The sequence below is a fragment of the Ranitomeya imitator genome, chromosome 5 (genome assembly GCF_032444005.1).
Source record: "Ranitomeya imitator isolate aRanImi1 chromosome 5, aRanImi1.pri, whole genome shotgun sequence".
NCBI lineage: Eukaryota > Metazoa > Chordata > Amphibia > Anura > Dendrobatidae > Ranitomeya > Ranitomeya imitator.
In genome coordinates, this window is record NC_091286.1 from 619131051 (window position 1) to 619150209 (window position 19159).

A 19159-nucleotide genomic window follows, 5' to 3' on the forward strand; every position below is an offset into this window, starting at 1 on the left:
CCGCATACTGAAACATCTGTTTTTATTTTTGCAATGTTTTAGACCCTCTTTTCATTACATGCTTATAAGAGCAGATATCTTGCGTGATTTGCTTTACTAGTAGAACTGCTATAGTATCTGCTACACTGTCAAACTTTCTTTCACTGTAACAACTTTTGGGATAGAGATGAGCGAATCGATCCATAACAAAATGGATTTGTGAGACATTTTGCAAAAAGTTCAGATTCTGAAAAAATTTTATATTTCTAGTGAATCAAGGAAAAATGGCATCCAGACAGCCGCCATTTTGCCATCTCCTTTTGAGGTATGGGTGTGGGGTATAAATTAATAAAATACCGTGTACTCGCCTGTCCTAGGCCTTTACCTGTCCTTACACTACTTCCAGCTCTGCTCAACGATCTGTCTTTGGTTCTTCTGACTCTTTCTCATGGCACTGCCATCTGGTGCATGATTGCTTGAGGTCAACCACTGGCCTCAGCACTGGAAGGAAGCACCAAAAAAAGCTGAAGACTGGTATGGAGTACTGGGAGGAGGTGACAAAAAAAGATATAGACCAGCATAGAGGACTGGAAGGAAGCACCAAAAAAGCTGAAGACCAGCACAAAGGACTGGAAGGAAGCACCAAAAAAAAGCTGAATAATGGCACTGAGTCCAGGGAAGCTGTAGCAACGCAAGGACAGGTCAAAATCCTTGGATAGGTGAGGATAGTGCATTTTATTATTTTTTTTAACCTCCCCACAGTTAATTTTACTATTGGACCTGGAAAGAACTCAGAGCATATTAAACTTAGTTTCATAGTGAACATCATTTTACGGGGCACTTTTGATTCGGACTTGTTTTATTTGGACCATATCGAGTGATACATTAAATAAAATTTAGGGAGATTCGCTCATCTCTACTTTGACCTAAAGGTTTTTTTATGTTAGTATTTGATACACGGCTAATTTTGCAAGTTTTCCCACCTGCAAAGAATGTAAAGATCTGGAGTTTTTTATTGTAGGTACACTTCATCTGTAAGAGATAGAATCTAAAAAAAATCCAGAAAATCACATTGTATAATTTTGAAATAATTAAATTGCATTTTGTTGCATAAATTAAGTATTTGATCACCTACCAACCAGGAAGAATTGTGGATCTCACTGACCTGTAAGTTTTTCTTTAAGACACCCTTCTGCTTATTACCTGTATTAACTGCACCTGTTTGAAATTGTTGCCTGTACACAGACTCAATCATTCACATCCCATCCTCTCCACCACGGCCAAGACCAAAGAGCTGTCTAAGGATGCCAGGGTCAAAATTGTAGACCTGCACAAGGCTGGCATGTGCTACAGGACAATAGGCAAGTAGCTTGATAAGAAGTTAACAACACTTGGCACAGTTATTGGAAAATTGAATAAACACAAGATGATGGTCAATCTTTCTTGGTCTGGGGATCCAGCCAGGATCTCCTCTCGTGGGATAAGGATGATTCTGAGAAGGTCAGGAATCAGCCAAGAACTACTTGGGAGAATATGGTCAATGGCCTGAAAAGAGCTTGGACCACAGTTTCAAACATTACTGTTAGTAACACACTACGCTGTCATTGATTAAAATCCTGCAGGGCACATGTCATCACATGTCCAGACCTGTTTGAAGTTCACCAATAATGATCTGAATGATCCAGAGGAAGCATGGGAGAAGGTCAAGTGGTCAGATAATGCTGAAATAGAACTTTTAGGTATCAAATCCAGTCGCTGTGATTGGAGTAAGAAGAAGGATGAGTACAACCCCAAGTACACTGTCTCAACCATGAACCATGGTTGCATAAACATCATACTTTGGTGGTGCTTTTCTGCAAAGGGGACAGGATGACTACATTATTGAAAGGAAGAATGATGGGGTCATGAATCCTCAAGATTTTGGCCAACAACCTTCTTCATTCGGTAAGAGCATTAAAGATGGGTCATGGTTGTTTCTTCCAACATAACAATGGCCCGAAACACACAGCCAGGCAAAATAATGAAAGGATCCATAAGAAGCATTTCAAGGTCCTGGAGTGGCCTAAACAGTCTCCAGACCTGAACCCAATAGAAAATCTTTGAAGGGAGTTGAAACTCAATGTTGCTCAGCGACAGCCCCGAAACCTTACAGATCTGGAGAAGAGCTGCATGGAGGAGGCGACCAAAATCCCTGCTGCAGTGTGTGCAAACTTGGTCAAGAACTACAGGACCTCTGTAATTGCAAAGAAAGGTTTCTCTACCAAATACTAAGTTCTGTTTTTCTATTGAACCAAATACTTATTTCATGCCATAAAATTCAAATTAACCTCTTTTATGACCTATGAGGTATAGGTACGCCATAGGTCACTTCCCCCTTTTTAATGAATTGCATGCAGATGAAAAGTGTTGTCACAGAGTGTCACAGCCAGCATATTTTGATTGACCATACTGTAATCAGGATTACATTAGCAATCCTTGTCCTGCATCTGATGGGGCCATTTGTGTATGTGTTCCTCTCTGCAGGGAGCATATCAAATACACAAACCTGCAGACAGGCTGAGACAGGACTTCAGGAACATTCTTCACCCCGAGCTATGTTTAAGGTGGTGGGTGTGGGTATCTCTGCCCAGAAAAGGGTCTGATCCCAAGAAAGGTAAGACAATAAGCCAGATGTTTGGTTCATTATATGAATGATACACATGATAATGTGTGTAAAGCGCTGTGGAATATGTTAGCGCTACATAAAAATAAAGATTATTATTATTATTATTATTATTATTTGGTGCTGTGTCTTGTGAAGGTCTAGGATCTATTGATGAGGTCAGGTTCTGGTGTCGTGTATGGAGATTGGAGATAAAGGTACCTTCACACTCAGCGACGCTGCAGCGATACCGACAACGATGTCGATCGCTGCAGCGTCGCTGTTGGGTCGCTGGAGAGCTGTCACACAGACAGTTCTCCAGCGACCAACGGTGCTGGTAACCAGGGTAAACATCGGGTTACTAAGCGCAGGGCCGCGCTTAGCAACCCGATGTTTACCCTGGTTACCATCGTAAAAGTAAAATAAACAAACACTACATACTTACCTTCCGCTGTCTGTCCTCGGCGCTGTGCTTTCCTGCACTGACTGTGAGCACAGCGGAAAAGCAGAGCGGTGACGTCACCGCTGTGCTTTCCGGCTGGCCGGCGCTCACAGTCAGTGCAGAGAAGCACAGCGCCGAGGACAGACAGCGGAAGGTAAGTATGTAGTGTCTTTTTTTTTTTACTTTTACGCTGGTAACCAGGGTAAACATCGGGTTACTAAGCGCGGCCCTGCGCTTAGTAACCCGATGTTTACCCTGGTTACCAGTGAACACATCGCTGGATCGACGTCACACACGCCGATTCAGCGATGTCTGCAGGAGGTCCAGCGACGAAACAAAGTTCTGGACTTTCTGCAGCGACCAACGACATCACAGCAGGATCCTGATCGCTGCTGCCTGTCAAACTGAACGATATCGCTAGCCAGGACGCTGCAACGTCACGGATCGCTAGCGATATCGTTCAGTGTGATGGTACCTTAAGTTGCCATGTTGGATTTTGATGTCTCGCCACACTGCTGAATTTGAGAAAATAGTCTAAAGGTACCGTCACACTCAGCAACTTTACAACGAGAACGACAACGATCCGTGACGTTGCAGCGTCCTGGATAGCGATCTCGTTGTGTTTGACACGCAGCAGCGATCTGGATCTCGCTGTGCCATCGCTGGTCGGAGCTAGAAGTCCAGAACTTTATTTGGTCGTCAGCTCGGCGTGTATCGTCATGTTTGAAATCAAAAGCAAAGACGCCAGCAATGTTTTACATGGAGCTAACAACCAGCGAGAACGATAAGTGAGTCGCCATTACTAGAGTTGAGCGACCTTGACCTTTTTAGAGTCGAGCCGGGTTTTGCGAAACCCGACTATGTCCAAAGTCGGGTCGAGTGAAATCGGCCGATTATGACGTAAAGTCGGGATCGACCGAAACACGAAACCCAATGCAAGTCAATGGGGCAGCATAGTCGGCAGTGAGTGGGGGCCAGGAAAACACCTAGAGTACCCATTTTAATGTCAAAACCATCCATTCTTCTTAATGAAGCTTGTCAAGCGTAATTTACCTTATAATAATTGGAAGGCATTTGAAATTGGGGGTCATTTGGCTAAAGTTGTGGGGGGTAGGGCTGGTTCAAGTAATTAGTGGGCCCAGGAAATCTGGACCACGTCACGGCAGTGGAGCAGGGAGAGGTAAGTATTTCAACTTTGCAAGTGCTGTGAACCTGAGCAAGCAGGGGGGGCCCACTCGTTGGCATTGGCACTGGCACAGGGCCCCTCAAAGTACAGCGGTGTGTTTGCACGGCGGGGGCGCCTCCCACCGGCAGCAACACTTTTGCGTACTATGAGAGGCCCTGTGCCAGTGACGTCGCCAACTAGTATTCCTCCCCCCACCTGATGAAGGAACCTGCACTTTCATCTGCACCTTCCTCTTTGTCCCCGTGTAAGGTGGTATGGTATGCGGGAAGAGCAACCTGACTTTCAGCAGGGTCACAATGTTGTTGTGTAGCGTGCACGGGGAATGTTGCATTATGGGTCAATGTACCAGCAGACTCATCTATCACTGGCTGGGCAATGGGCACGATGAAGTGGAAACACAGATATAGGCACAAAGAAGAAAGTGGGCTAAATGCAGTTCAAAATTGGTAACACAGGAATAACCAGGGGGCATTGCAGTGGAGGACAACTGGAATGAGAGGCTGACACAGAGAGTAGGGCCAAATCAGTAAGTAGTCGAAATGCAGTTCAAAATTGGCAACCGTAGTAAACAGGCGGCACAGCTTTGTTCAGTGGAGGAGAACAGCAAGGAGTGGCAGACACCGATAGTAGGCCCCAACCCAACTAGTAGGCCAAATGCAGTCTAACATTAACAACTACTTAACGAGAGGCTGAAAATGGAATTTCAGGACAGGAAACCAGGAGAACAGCAAGGAGTGGCAGACACCGATAGTAGGCCCCAAACCAACTAGTACGCCAAATGCAGTTGTTCCATTTAACCACAATTTAATGAGAGCCTGAAGATAGAAGCTCAGGAAAGGCAACCTGGGGAACACCTTGGAGTGTAACACACCATCTCTCTCCACCCCATACCCAATTTGAAGGCCTAATGCAGCCTACTTTCCGACACCTACTAAACGAGAGCATGAAGATCGAAGTTCAGGAAAGGCAACCTGGGGAACACCTTGGAGTGTAACACACCATCTCTCTCCACCCCATACCCATTTTTTAGGCCTAATGCAGTGTACTTTTCTACAACTACTAAACGAGAGTCGGAAGACCGAAGCAATGGCAAGGAAAACTGGGGAACACCTTGGAGTGTAACACACCATCTCTCTCCACCCCATTCCCCATTTTTTAGGCCTAATGCAGCCTACTTTCCGACACCTACTAAACGAGAGCATGAAGATCGAAGCTCAGGAAAGGCAACCTGGGGAACACCTTGGAGTGTAACACACCATCTCTCTCCACCCCATACCCATTTTGTAGGCCTAATGCTGTGTACTTTTCTACAACTACTAAACGAGAGTCGGAAGACCGAAGCAATGGCAAGGAAACCTGGGGAACACCTTGGAGTGTAACACACCATCTCTCTCCACCCCATACCCAATTTGTAGGCCTAATGCAGCCTACTTTCCGACACCTACTAAACGAGAGCATGAAGATCGAAGCTCAGGAAAGGCAACCTGGGGAACACATTGGAGTGTAACACACCATCTCTCTCCACCCCATACCCAATTTGTAGGCCTAATGCAGCTTACTTTCCGACACCTACTAAACGAGAGCATGAAGATCGAAGCTCAGGAAAGGCAACCTGGGGAACACCTTGGAGTGTAACACACCATCTCTCTCCACCCCATACCCATTTTTTAGGCCTAATGCAGTGTACTTTTCTACAACTACTAAACGAGAGTCGGAAGACCGAAGCAATGGCAAGGAAACCTGGGGAACACCTTGGAGTGTAACACACCATCTCTCTCCACCCCATTCCCCATTTTTTAGGCCTAATGCAGCCTACTTTCCGACACCTACTAAACGAGAGCATGAAGATCGAAGCTCAGGAAAGGCAACCTGGGGAACACCTTGGAGTGTAACACACCATCTCTCTCCACCCCATACCCATTTTGTAGGCCTAATGCTGTGTACTTTTCTACAACTACTAAACGAGAGTCGGAAGACCGAAGCAATGGCAAGGAAACCTGGGGAACACCTTGGAGTGTAACACACCATCTCTCTCCACCCCATACCCAATTTGTAGGCCTAATGCAGCCTACTTTCCGACACCTACTAAACGAGAGCATGAAGATCGAAGCTCAGGAAAGGCAACCTGGGGAACACCTTGGAGTGTAACACACCATCTCTCTCCACCCCATACCCATTTTGTAGGCCTAATGCTGTGTACTTTTCTACAACTACTAAACGAGAGTCGGAATACCGAAGCAATGGCAAGGAAACCTGGGGAACACCTTGGAGTGTAACACACCATCTCTCTCCACCCCATACCCCATTTTTTAGGCCTAATGCAGCCTACTTTCCGACACCTACTAAACGAGAGCATGAAGATCGAAGCTCAGGAAAGGCAACCTGGGGAACACCTTGGAGTGTAACACACCATCTCTCTCCACCCCATTCCCCATTTTGTAGGCCTAATGCAGCGTACTTTTCTACAACTACTAAACGAGAGCATGAAGATCGAAGCTCAGGAAAGGCAACCTGGTGAAAACCTTGGAGTGTAACACAACCTGTCTCTACACCCCATACCAAATTTGTAGGCCTAATGCAGCGTAGTTTCCACCAACTACTAAACGAGAGTCGGAAGACCGAAGCAATGGCAAGGAAACCTGGGGAACACCTTGCAGTGTAACACACCATCTCTCTCCACCCCATACCCAATTTGTAGGCCTAATGCAGCCTACTTTCCGACACCTACTAAACGAGAGCATGAAGATCGAAGCTCAGGAAAGGCAACCTGGGGAACACCTTGGAGTGTAACACACCATCTCTCTCCACCCCATACCCATTTTGTAGGCCTAATGCTGTGTACTTTTCTACAACTACTAAACGAGAGTCGGAAGACCGAAGCAATGGCAAGGAAACCTGGGGAACACCTTGGAGTGTAACACACCATCTCTCTCCACCCCATACCCAATTTGTAGGCCTAATGCAGTGTACTTTTCTACAACTACTAAACGAGAGTCGGAAGACCGAAGCAATGGCAAGGAAACCTGGGGAACACCTTGGAGTGTAACACACCATCTCTCTCCACCCCATTCCCCATTTTTTAGGCCTAATGCAGCCTACTTTCCGACACCTACTAAACGAGAGCATGAAGATCGAAGCTCAGGAAAGGCAACCTGGGGAACACCTTGGAGTGTAACACACCATCTCTCTCCACCCCATACCCATTTTGTAGGCCTAATGCAGCGTACTTTTCTACAACTACTAAACGAGAGCATGAAGATCGAAGCTCAGGAAAGGCAACCTGGTGAAAACCTTGGAGTGTAACACAACCTGTCTCTACACCCCATACCAAATTTGTAGGCCTAATGCAGCGTAGTTTCCACCAACTACTAAACGAGAGCCGGAAGATCGAAGCTCATGAAAGGCAACCCGGGGAACACCTTGGAGTGTAACACAACCTCTCTCTACACCACGAAAGGGCTGATTCTTAGGAAGGAAGGCTGTTGTAAATAAGCATTGCGCGTCCGAGGGTGATTATATTCTTATTCGGTATCTACTCACCCTCGGACGCGCCATGCTTCTTGATTTGTAATTTATGTTTATTTGCAATGTGCTTTTGACTTACTCAATTATTTTTTTAATTATTGATTTTATTAAATTAATAGTTTAACATCTTATTGGAAATAATTTAAAGGAGACGCGACAGGACAACACTCGGTGGATGCCATATCTGTGTTAACAACTCCAAAAAACTTTCAGTTAACTTCTTGCAGGAGAAAGAAATTGTAGCTGTTGGACCTTTGTAGTACAGTTCCAGATATTTGTTGTGTGTTTGTTTTGATTGTTAAAATGTCTGCATTTGAGATCTCAACACGATCTTATTTTTTATAATCAAATTAATTTTTTAAATATTTTATTAGGTTGGTTCAAGGGGTACACGGGCCGCAGTAGACAGGTCAGTGGAGGCCTAGTGGAAGGAGGGACCGCAGATGCGCCACTGTTTCACCCATACACAATTAGTAGGCCTAATGCAGCGTAGTTTCCAACAGCTACTAAACGAGAGCCGGAAGATCGAAGCTCAGGAAAGGCAACCTGGGGAACACCTTGGAGTGTAACACAACCTCTCTCTACACCACGGAAGGGCTGATTCTTAGGAAGGAAGGCTGTTTTAAATAAGCATTGCGCGTCCGAGGGTGATTATATTCTTATTCGGTATCTACTCACCCTCGGACGCGCCATGCTTCTTGATTTGTAATTAATGTTTATTTGCAATGTGCTTTTGACTTACTCAATTATTTTTTTAATTATTGATTTTATTAAATTAATAGTTTAACATCTTATTGGAAATAATTTAAAGGAGACGCGACAGGACAACACTCGGTGGATGCCATATCTGTGTTAACAACTCCAAAAAACTTTCAGTTAACTTCTTGCAGGAGAAAGAAATTGTAGCTGTTGGACCTTTGTAGTACAGTTCCAGATATTTGTTGTGTGTTTGTTTTGATTGTTAAAATGTCTGCATTTGAGATCTCAACACGATCTTATTTTTTATAATCAAATTAATTTTTTAAATATTTTATTAGGTTGGTTCAAGGGGTACACGGGCCGCAGTAGACAGGTCAGTGGAGGCCTAGTGGAAGGAGGGACCGCAGATGCGCCACTGTTTCACCCATACACAATTAGTAGGCCTAATGCAGCGTAGTTTCCAACAGCTACTAAACGAGAGCCGGAAGATCGAAGCTCAGGAAAGGCAACCTGGGGAACACCCTGGAGTGTAACACAACCTCTCTCTACACCATAGAAGGGCTGATTCTTAGGAAGGAAGGCTGTTTTAAATAAGCATTGCGCGTCCGAGGGTGATTATATTCTTATTCGGTATCTACTCACCCTCGGACGCGCCATGCTTCTTGATTTGTAATTAATGTTTATTTGCAATGTGCTTTTGACTTACTCAATTATTTTTTTAATTATTGATTTTATTAAATTAATAGTTTAACATCTTATTGGAAATAATTTAAAGGAGACGCGACAGGACAACACTCGGTGGATGCCATATCTGTGTTAACAACTCCAAAAAACTTTCAGTTAACTTCTTGCAGGAGAAAGAAATTGTAGCTGTTGGACCTTTGTAGTACAGTTCCAGATATTTGTTGTGTGTTTGTTTTGATTGTTAAAATGTCTGCATTTGAGATCTCAACACGATCTTATTTTTTATAATCAAATTAATTTTTTAAATATTTTATTAGGTTGGTTCAAGGGGTACACGGGCCGCAGTAGACAGGTCAGTGGAGGCCTAGTGGAAGGAGGGACCGCAGATGCGCCACTGTTTCACCCATACACAATTAGTAGGCCTAATGCAGCGTAGTTTCCAACAGCTACTAAACGAGAGCCGGAAGATCGAAGCTCAGAAAAAGGCAACCTGGGGAACACCTTGGAGTGTAACACAACCTCTCTCTACACCACGGAAGGGCTGATTCTTAGGAAGGAAGGCTGTTTTAAATAAGCATTGCGCGTCCGAGGGTGATTATATTCTTATTCGGTATCTACTCACCCTCGGACGCGCCATGCTTCTTGATTTGTAATTAATGTTTATTTGCAATGTGCTTTTGACTTACTCAATTATTTTTTTAATTATTGATTTTATTAAATTAATAGTTTAACATCTTATTGGAAATAATTTAAAGGAGACGCGACAGGACAACACTCGGTGGATGCCATATCTGTGTTAACAACTCCAAAAAACTTTCAGTTAACTTCTTGCAGGAGAAAGAAATTGTAGCTGTTGGACCTTTGTAGTACAGTTCCAGATATTTGTTGTGTGTTTGTTTTGATTGTTAAAATGTCTGCATTTGAGATCTCAACACGATCTTATTTTTTATAATCAAATTAATTTTTTTTATATTTAATGATGTTGGTTCAAGGGGTACACGGGCAGCAATAGACAGGTCAGTGGAGGCCTAGTGGAAGGAGTGACGGCAGACAGGCATCAAAGGCCTAACATTGGGCTGGCTGTAGGCAAGTTAAAATTGGTTCCAGGGGAACACGGCCATCAGTGGCCTGGTCAGTGTAGTTGTAGTTGAAAGAACGGGACGCAGACAGGCTTCGAAGGCCTAACATAATAACATAGGGCTGGCTGTAGGCAAGTTAAAATTGGTTCCAGGGGAACACGGCCATCAGTGGCCTGGTCAGTGTAGTTGTAGTTGAAAGAACGGGACGCAGACAGGCTTCGAAGGCCTAACATAACAAACTTGGGCTGGCTGTAGGCACTTTTAAATTGGTTCCAGGGGTACACGGGCAGCAGTGGTCTGGTCAGTGGAAGTCTAGTGGAAGGAGTGACCGCAGACAGGCTTCCAAGGCCTAACATAACAAACTTGGGCTGGCTGTAGGCACTTTTAAATTGGTTCCAGGGGTACATGGGCAGCAGTGGTCTGGTCAGTGGAAGTCTAGTGGAAGGAGTGACCGCAGACAGGCTTCCAAGGCCTAACATAACAAACTTGGGCTGGCTGTAGGCACTTTTAAATTGGTTCCAGGGGTACACGGGCAGCAGTGGTCTGGTCTGTGGAAGTCTAGTGGAAGGAGTGACCGCAGACAGGCTTCGAAGGCCTAACATAACAAACTTGGGCTGGCTGTAGGCACTTTTAAATTGGTTCCAGGGGTACACGGGCAGCAGTGGTCTGGTCAGTGGAAGTCTAGTGGAAGGAGTGACCGCAGACAGGCTTCCAAGGCCTAACATAACAAACTTGGGCTGGCTGTAGGCACTTTTAAATTGGTTCCAGGGGTACATGGGCAGCAGTGGTCTGGTCAGTGGAAGTCTAGTGGAAGGAGTGACCGCAGACAGGCTTCCAAGGCCTAACATAACAAACTTGGGCTGGCTGTAGGCACTTTTAAATTGGTTCCAGGGGTACACGGGCAGCAGTGGTCTGGTCTGTGGAAGTCTAGTGGAAGGAGTGACCGCAGACAGGCTTCGAAGGCCTAACATAACAAACTTGGGCTGGCTGTAGGCACTTTTAAATTGGTTCCAGGGGTACACGGGCAGCAGTGGTCTGGTCAGTGGAAGTCTAGTGGAAGGAGTGACCGCAGACAGGCTTCCAAGGCCTAACATAACAAACTTGGGCTGGCTGTAGGCACTTTTAAATTGGTTCCAGGGGTACACGGGCAGCAGTGGTCTGGTCTGTGGAAGTCTAGTGGAAGGAGTGACCGCAGACAGGCTTCGAAGGCCTAACATAACAAACTTGGGCTGGCTGTAGGCACTTTTAAATTGGTTCCAGGGGTACACGGGCAGCAGTGGTCTGGTCAGTGGAAGTCTAGTGGAAGGAGTGACCGCAGACAGGCTTCCAAGGCCTAACATAACAAACTTGGGCTGGCTGTAGGCACTTTTAAATTGGTTCCAGGGGTACATGGGCAGCAGTGGTCTGGTCAGTGGAAGTCTAGTGGAAGGAGTGACCGCAGACAGGCTTCCAAGGCCTAACATAACAAACTTGGGCTGGCTGTAGGCACTTTTAAATTGGTTCCAGGGGTACACGGGCAGCAGTGGTCTGGTCAGTGGAAGTCTAGTGGAAGGAGTGACGGCAGACAGTCTTCGAAGGCCTAACATAACAAAATTGGGCTGACTGTAGGCACTTTTAAATTGGTTCCAGGGTAACACGGCCAGCAGTGGCCTGGTCAGTGTAGTAGTTGTAGAAAGAAGGGACCGCAGACAGGCTTCGAAGGCCTAACATAACAAAAATGTCAAAACAATGGTATTGTCAGTGCCAGGCATTGAAGGATGTCAGCGCCTAGACTACACATTGGCACATTGGTGAAGCTGTGAGAGATAATTTTGCTAGTGGTAGAGCACTGTTTGAGCTGGGGGGGGGAACTGTCTTGTGGCCGGCGGTACAGGCACAGGGCCCCTCATATTACAACGGTGTGTCTGACGTTGGGTGCGCACCACCACCGCCAGAGACACTTTATTGTACTATGAGGGACCCAGTGGCAGTGCCGTCGACCAAAAGCGGCCACACCCACCTCTTCAGACAAACAGCACTCTCAAGGGTCCAAGCGCAAAGTGGCGATAGCACGGCCCCGTGTGGGGAGTTTGGCCATTTCGTGAGGTGGAAACATGTCGTATGCTGGACAATCAGGTGAAGAAAATTACGAGATTGGAAAAGTCATTCAGAATAGTCCACAGGCAAGACCTTTTCATAGGAAAGCTAGGTGTCAGCCGGGCAGGGTGGGGCAAAAGATTTTGAAATCCAGTTGTGGTTCATTTTAATGAAGGTTAGATCATCTACATTTTGGGTAGCCAGACGAGTCCTTTTTTCTGTTAGTATTGAACCTGCAGCACTGAATACTCTTTCTGATAGGACACTAGCTGCCGGGCAAGCAAGCTCCTGCAATGCATATTCTGCCAATTCTGGCCAGGTGTCTAATTTGGATGCCCAGTAATCAAATGGGAATGACGGTTGAGGGAGAACGTCGATAAGGGATGAAAAATAGTTTGTAACCATACTGGACAAATGTTGTCTCCTGTCACTTTGAATTGATGCTGCAGTACCTGTCCTGTCTGCGGTCATAGAAAAATCACTCCACAACCTGGTCAGAAAACCCCTCTGGCCAACGCCACTTCTGATTTCTGCCCCTCTAACACCTCTGGTCTGCTGGCCCCTGCAGCTCGTGTGAGAACGATCACGGGCGCTGTGTGCAGGGAATGCCAGAAGCAAACGGTCAACAAGAGTTGATTGTTTTGTTGCTAATATTAGTTCCAAGTTCTCATGTGGCATAATATTTTGCAATTTGCCTTTATAGCGAGGATCAAGGAGGCAGGCCAACCAGTAATCGTCATCGTTCATCATTTTTGTAATGCGTGTGTCCCTTTTGAGGATACGCAAGGCATAATCCGCCATGTGGGCCAAAGTTCCCGTTGTCAAATCTGCGGTTGTGCTTGGTTGAGGGGCAGTTGCAGGCAAATCTACGTCACTTGTGTCCCTCAAAAAACCAGAACCCGGCCTTGCCACGCCACCAATTTCCCGTGCCCCCGGGAAAGCTTCCTCATTAAAAATATACTCATCCCCATCATCCTCCTCATCCTCCACCTCCTCTTCGCCCGGTACCTCGTCATGTACACTGCCCTGACCAGACAATCGCTGACTGTCATCAAGGCTTTCCTCTTCCTCTGGTGCAGATGCCTGATCCTTTATGTGCGTCAAACTTTGCATCAGCAGACGCATTAGGGGGATGCTCATGCTTATTATGGCGTTGTCTGCACTAACCAGCCGTGTGCATTCCTCAAAACACTGAAGGACTTGACACATGTCTTGAATCTTCGACCACTGCACACCTGACAACTCCATGTCTGCCATCCTACTGCCTGCCCGTGTATGTGTATCCTCCCACAAAAACATAACAGCCCGCCTCTGTTCGCACAGTCTCTGAAGCATGTGCAGTGTTGAGTTCCACCTTGTTGCAACGTCTATGATTAGGCGATGCTGGGGAAGGTTCAAAGAACGCTGATAGGTCTGCATACGGCTGGAGTGTACAGGCGAACGGCGGATATGTGCGCAAAGTCCACGCACTTTGAGGAGCAGGTCGGATAACCCCGGATAACTTTTCAGGAAGCACTGCACCACCAGGTTTAAGGTGTGAGCCAGGCAAGGAATGTGTTTCAGTTGGGAAAGGGAGATGGCAGCCATGAAATTCCTTCCGTTATCACTCACTACCTTGCCTGCCTCAAGATCTACAGTGCCCAGCCACGACTGCGTTTCTTGCTGCAAGAACTCGGACAGAACTTCCGCGGTGTGTCTATTGTCGCCCAAACACTTCATAGCCAATACAGCCTGCTGACGTATGCCAGTAGCTGCCCCATAATGGGAGACCTGGTGTGCAACAGTGGCAGGTGCGGATGGAGTGTTTGTGCGACTGCGGTCTGTGGACGAGCTCTTGCTTCTGCAGGAGGACGAGGAGGAGGAGGAGGAGGAGGGGGTGCGAACGGCTACAGACAACTGTTTACTAGACCGTGGGCTAGGCAGAACTGTCCCAAACTTGCTGTCCCCCGTGGACCCTGAATCCACCACATTTACCCAGTGTGCCGTGATGGACACGTAACGTCCCTGGCCATGCCTACTGGTCCATGCATCTGTTGTCAGGTGCACCTTTGTGCTCACAGATTGCCTGAGTGCATGGACGATGCGCTCTTTAACATGCTGGTGGAGGGCTGGGATGGCTTTTCTGGAAAAAAAGTGTCGACTGGGTAGCTCGTAGCGTGGTACAGCGTAGTCCATCAGGTCTTTGAAAGCTTCGCTTTCAACTAACCGGTAGGGCATCATCTCTAACAAGATTAGTCTAGCTATGTGGGCGTTCAAACCCTGTGTACGCGGATGCGAGGCTAAGTATTTCCTTTTTCTAACCATAGTCTCATGTAGGGTGAGCTGGACTGGAGAGCTGGAGATCGTGGAACTAGCGGGGGTGCCGGTGGACATGGCAGACTGAGAGACGGTGGGAGATGGTATTGTTGCCGCCGGTGCCCTAGATGCAGTGTTTCCTACTACGAAACTGGTGATTCCCTGACCCTGACTGCTTTGGCCTGGCAAAGATACCTGCACAGATACAGCAGGTGGTGCGCTAAATGGTGGTCCTACACTGCCGGAAGGGATGTTGCGTTGATGACTAGCTTCATTGGCCGAGGGTGCAACAACCTTAAGGGACGTTTGGTAGTTAGTCCAAGCTTTCAAATGCATGGTGGTTAAATGTCTATGCATGCAACTAGTATTGAGACTTTTCAGATTCTGACCTCTGCTTAAGGAAGTAGAACATTTTTGACAGATGACTTTGCGCTGATCAATTGGATGTTGTTTAAAAAAATGCCAGACTGCACTCTTTCTAGCATCGGATACCTTTTCAGGCATTGCAGACTGAGCTTTAACCGGATGGCCACGCTGTCCTCCACCAGGTTTTGGCTTTGCCACGCGTTTTGGGCAAGATACGGGCCCGGCAGATGGAACCTGTGGCGATGTTGATGCCTGCTGCGGCCCCTCCTCCTCCTCTGCTTCAGAACTGCTGCCGCCTGCACCCTGTTCCCCCAATGGCTGCCAATCGGGGTCAAGAACTGGGTCATCTAATAACTCTTCTTGTACCTCCTGCGCAACTTCGTCTGTGTCACCGTGTCGTTCGGTGGTATAGCGTTCGTTAACTGCTTCACTTTCTAAGCCAGGGACGGTTTGTGTAAAGAGCTCCATGGAGTAACCCGTTGTGTCGCCTGCTGCATTCTTCTCTGTTGTTGTTTTTGCTGAAGAGGACAAGGAAGTGACTTGTCCCTGACCGTGAACATCCACTAACGACGCGCTGCTTTTACTTTTACCAGTTTCACGAGAGGAGGCAAAAGAGCTAGAGGCTGAGTCAGCAAGATAAGCCAAAACTTGCTCTTGCTGCTCCGGCTTTAAAAGCGGTTTTCCTAATCCCAGAAAAGGGAGCGTTCGAGGCCTTGTGTAGCCGGACGACGAACCTGGCTCCACAGCTCCAGACTTAGGTGCAATATTTTTTTCCCCACGACCACCTGATGCTCCACCACTACCACTACCCTCATTACCAGCTGACAATGAACGCCCCCGGCCACGACCTCTTCCACTAGACTTCCTCATTGTTTTAAAAATGTAACCAAACTAACGTTATTTGTTGCAGTCACACAACTTACACGGTGAGCTATAACTTCAGTATGATTTAGCTACCCCTTTACAGGTTGGTGAGACCACAGCGAAAATCAGGCCCAATGTTACACACTCTTTTTTTGGTGGCTGCAAATTAGAGAGATGCCCCACACGCAGGACTGTCACTGAAGCACAAATGTTAATATTAATGTCACACTATTATTTTTTTTTTATTTTTATTTTTTTCAGGAACACTTTAGAAACCCCCCAAAAAAAAAAAATAGATTTTTGCAGGGAGAATTTAGAAAACAAATGTAACAAACTATATGCTTTCTATGGGCCACTGAGTGAGAGATGACGCACACAGGAATCAGGAGTGGCACACAAGCCCAGAGGCCAATATTTTTCTACCAATGATTGATGGAGTTATTTTCTCTGGTAGATTTTGGAACCCAAATCAAGGAAAAAAAATATAGGCTTTCTATGGACCACAATTGGAGAGAGAGAGAGAGAGAGAGAGAGAGATGGCACACCCAGGAGTCAAGACTGGCACACAAGCAGAAAGGCCAATATTAATCTCCCATTTTTTGGGGGGGTTTGTTTTTTTTTTTTTGTTTGTTTTTCAGGGAGACTTTAGAAAAAAAAATAATAAAAAAAATATGATTTTATCAGGAAGAATTTAGAAACCAAATAAAATAAAATGATTTTTTCAGGGAGAATTTATAAAACAAATAAAAACAAAAATAGGCGTTCTATGGCCCACTGACTGAGAGATGACGCACACAGGAGTCAGGAGTGGCACACAAGCCCAGAGGCCAATATTTTTCTACCAATGATTGATGTAGTTATTTTCTCTGGTAGATTTTGGAACCCAAATCAAGGAAAAAAAATATAGGCTTTCTATGGACCACAATTGGAGAGAGAGAGAGAGAGAGAGAGAGAGAGAGAGAGAGATGGCACACCCAGGAGTCAAGACTGGCACACAAGCAGAAAGGCCAATATTAATCTCCCACTGTTTTTTTTTTTTGTTTTTTTTTTTTTTTTTTCAGGGAGACTTTAGAAAAAAAAATAATAAAAAAAATATGATTTTATCAGGAAGAATTTAGAAACCAAATAAAATAAAATGATTTTTTCAGGGAGAATTTATAAAACAAATAAAAACAAAAATAGGCGTTCTATGGCCCACTGACTGAGAGATGACGCACACAGGAGTCAGGAGTGGCACACAAGCCCAGAGGCCAATATTTTTCTACCAATGATTGATGTAGTTATTTTCTCTGGTAGATTTTGGAACCCAAATCAAGGAAAAAAAATATAGGCTTTCTATGGACCACAATTGGAGAGAGAGAGAGAGAGAGAGAGATGGCACACCCAGGAGTCAAGACTGGCACACAAGCAGAAAGGCCAATATTAATCTCCCACTGTTTTTTTTGGTTGTTTTTTTTTTTTTTTTTCAGGGAGACTTTAGAAAAAAAATAATAAAAAAAATATGATTTTATCAGGAAGAATTTAGAAACCAAATAAAATAAAATGATTTTTTCAGGGAGAATTTATAAAACAAATAAAAACAAAAATAGGCGTTCTATGGCCCACTGACTGAGAGATGACGCACACAGGAGTCAGGAGTGGCACACAAGCCCAGAGGCCAATATTTTTCTACCAATGATTGATGTAGTTATTTTCTCTGGTAGATTTTGGAACCCAAATCAAGGAAAAAAAATATAGGCTTTCTATGGACCACAATTGGAGAGAGAGAGAGAGAGAGAGAGAGAGAGATGGCACACCCAGGAGTCAAGACTGGCACACAAGCAGAAAGGCCAATATTAATCTCCCACTGTTTTTTTTGGTTGTTTTTTTTTTTTTTTTTTCAGGGAGACTTTAGAAAAAAAAATAATAAAAAAAATATGATTTTATCAGGAAGAATTTAGAAACCAAATAAAATAAAATGATTTTTTCAGGGAGAATTTATAAAACAAATAAAAACAAAAATAGGCGTTCTATGGCCCACTGACTGAGAGATGACGCACACAGGAGTCAGGAGTGGCACACAAGCCCAGAGGCCAATATTTTTCTACCAATGATTGATGTAGTTATTTTCTCTGGTAGATTTTGGAACCCAAATCAAGGAAAAAAAATATAGGCTTTCTATGGACCACAATTGGAGAGAGAGAGAGAGAGAGAGAGATGGCACACCCAGGAGTCAAGACTGGCACACAAGCAGAAAGGCCAATATTAATCTCCCACTGTTTTTTTTGGTTGTTTTTTTTTTTTTTTTTCAGGGAGACTTTAGAAAAAAAAATAATAAAAAAAATATGATTTTATCAGGAAGAATTTAGAAACCAAATAAAATAAAATGATTTTTTCAGGGAGAATTTATAAAACAAATAAAACCAAAAATAGGCGTTCTATGGCCCACTGACTGAGAGATGACGCACCCAGGAGTCAAGACTGGCACACAAGCAGAAAGGCCAATATTAATCTCCCACTGTTTTTTTTTTTTTTTTTTTTTTTTCAGGGAGACTTTAGAAAAAAAAATAATTAAAAAAATATGATTTTATCAGGAAGAATTTAGAAACCAAATAAAATAAAATGATTTTTTCAGGGAGAATTTAGAAAACAAATAAAACCAAAAATAGGCGTTCTATGGCCCACTGACTGAGAGAGAGAGAGAGATGGAACGCTTAGTACTGGCACACAAGCCCAAAGGGCAATATTAATCTCCCTTTTTTTTTCAGGGAGAATTTCTAAAACCCAAAAAAAAAAAAAAATAGGCTTTCTATGGCCCACTATTTGTGAGAGAGATGGGACGCTCAGGACTGGCACAGATGGCACGCTCAGGACTGGCACAGAAGCCCAGAGGCCAATATTAATCTCCCTTTTTTTCTGGGAGAATTTATAAAACCAAAAAAATATTTAAATAGGCTTTCTATGGCCCACTATTTGTGAGAGAGATGGCACGCTCAGGACTGGCACAGATGGCACGCTCACAACTGGCACACAAGCCCAGAGGCCAATATTAATCTCCCTTTTTTCAGGGAAAATTTATAAAACCAAAAAAAAAATTAAATAGGCTTTCTATGGCCCACTATTTGTGAGAGAGATGGCACGCTCAGGACTGGCACAGATGGCACGCTCACAACTGGCACACAAGCCCAGAGGCCAATATTAATCTCCCTTTTTTCAGGGAAAATTTATAAAACAAAAAAAAAAATTAAATAGGCTTTCTATGGCCCACTATTTGTGAGAGAGATGGCACGCTCAGGACTGGCACAGATGGCACGCTCACAACTGGCACACAAGCCCAGAGGCCA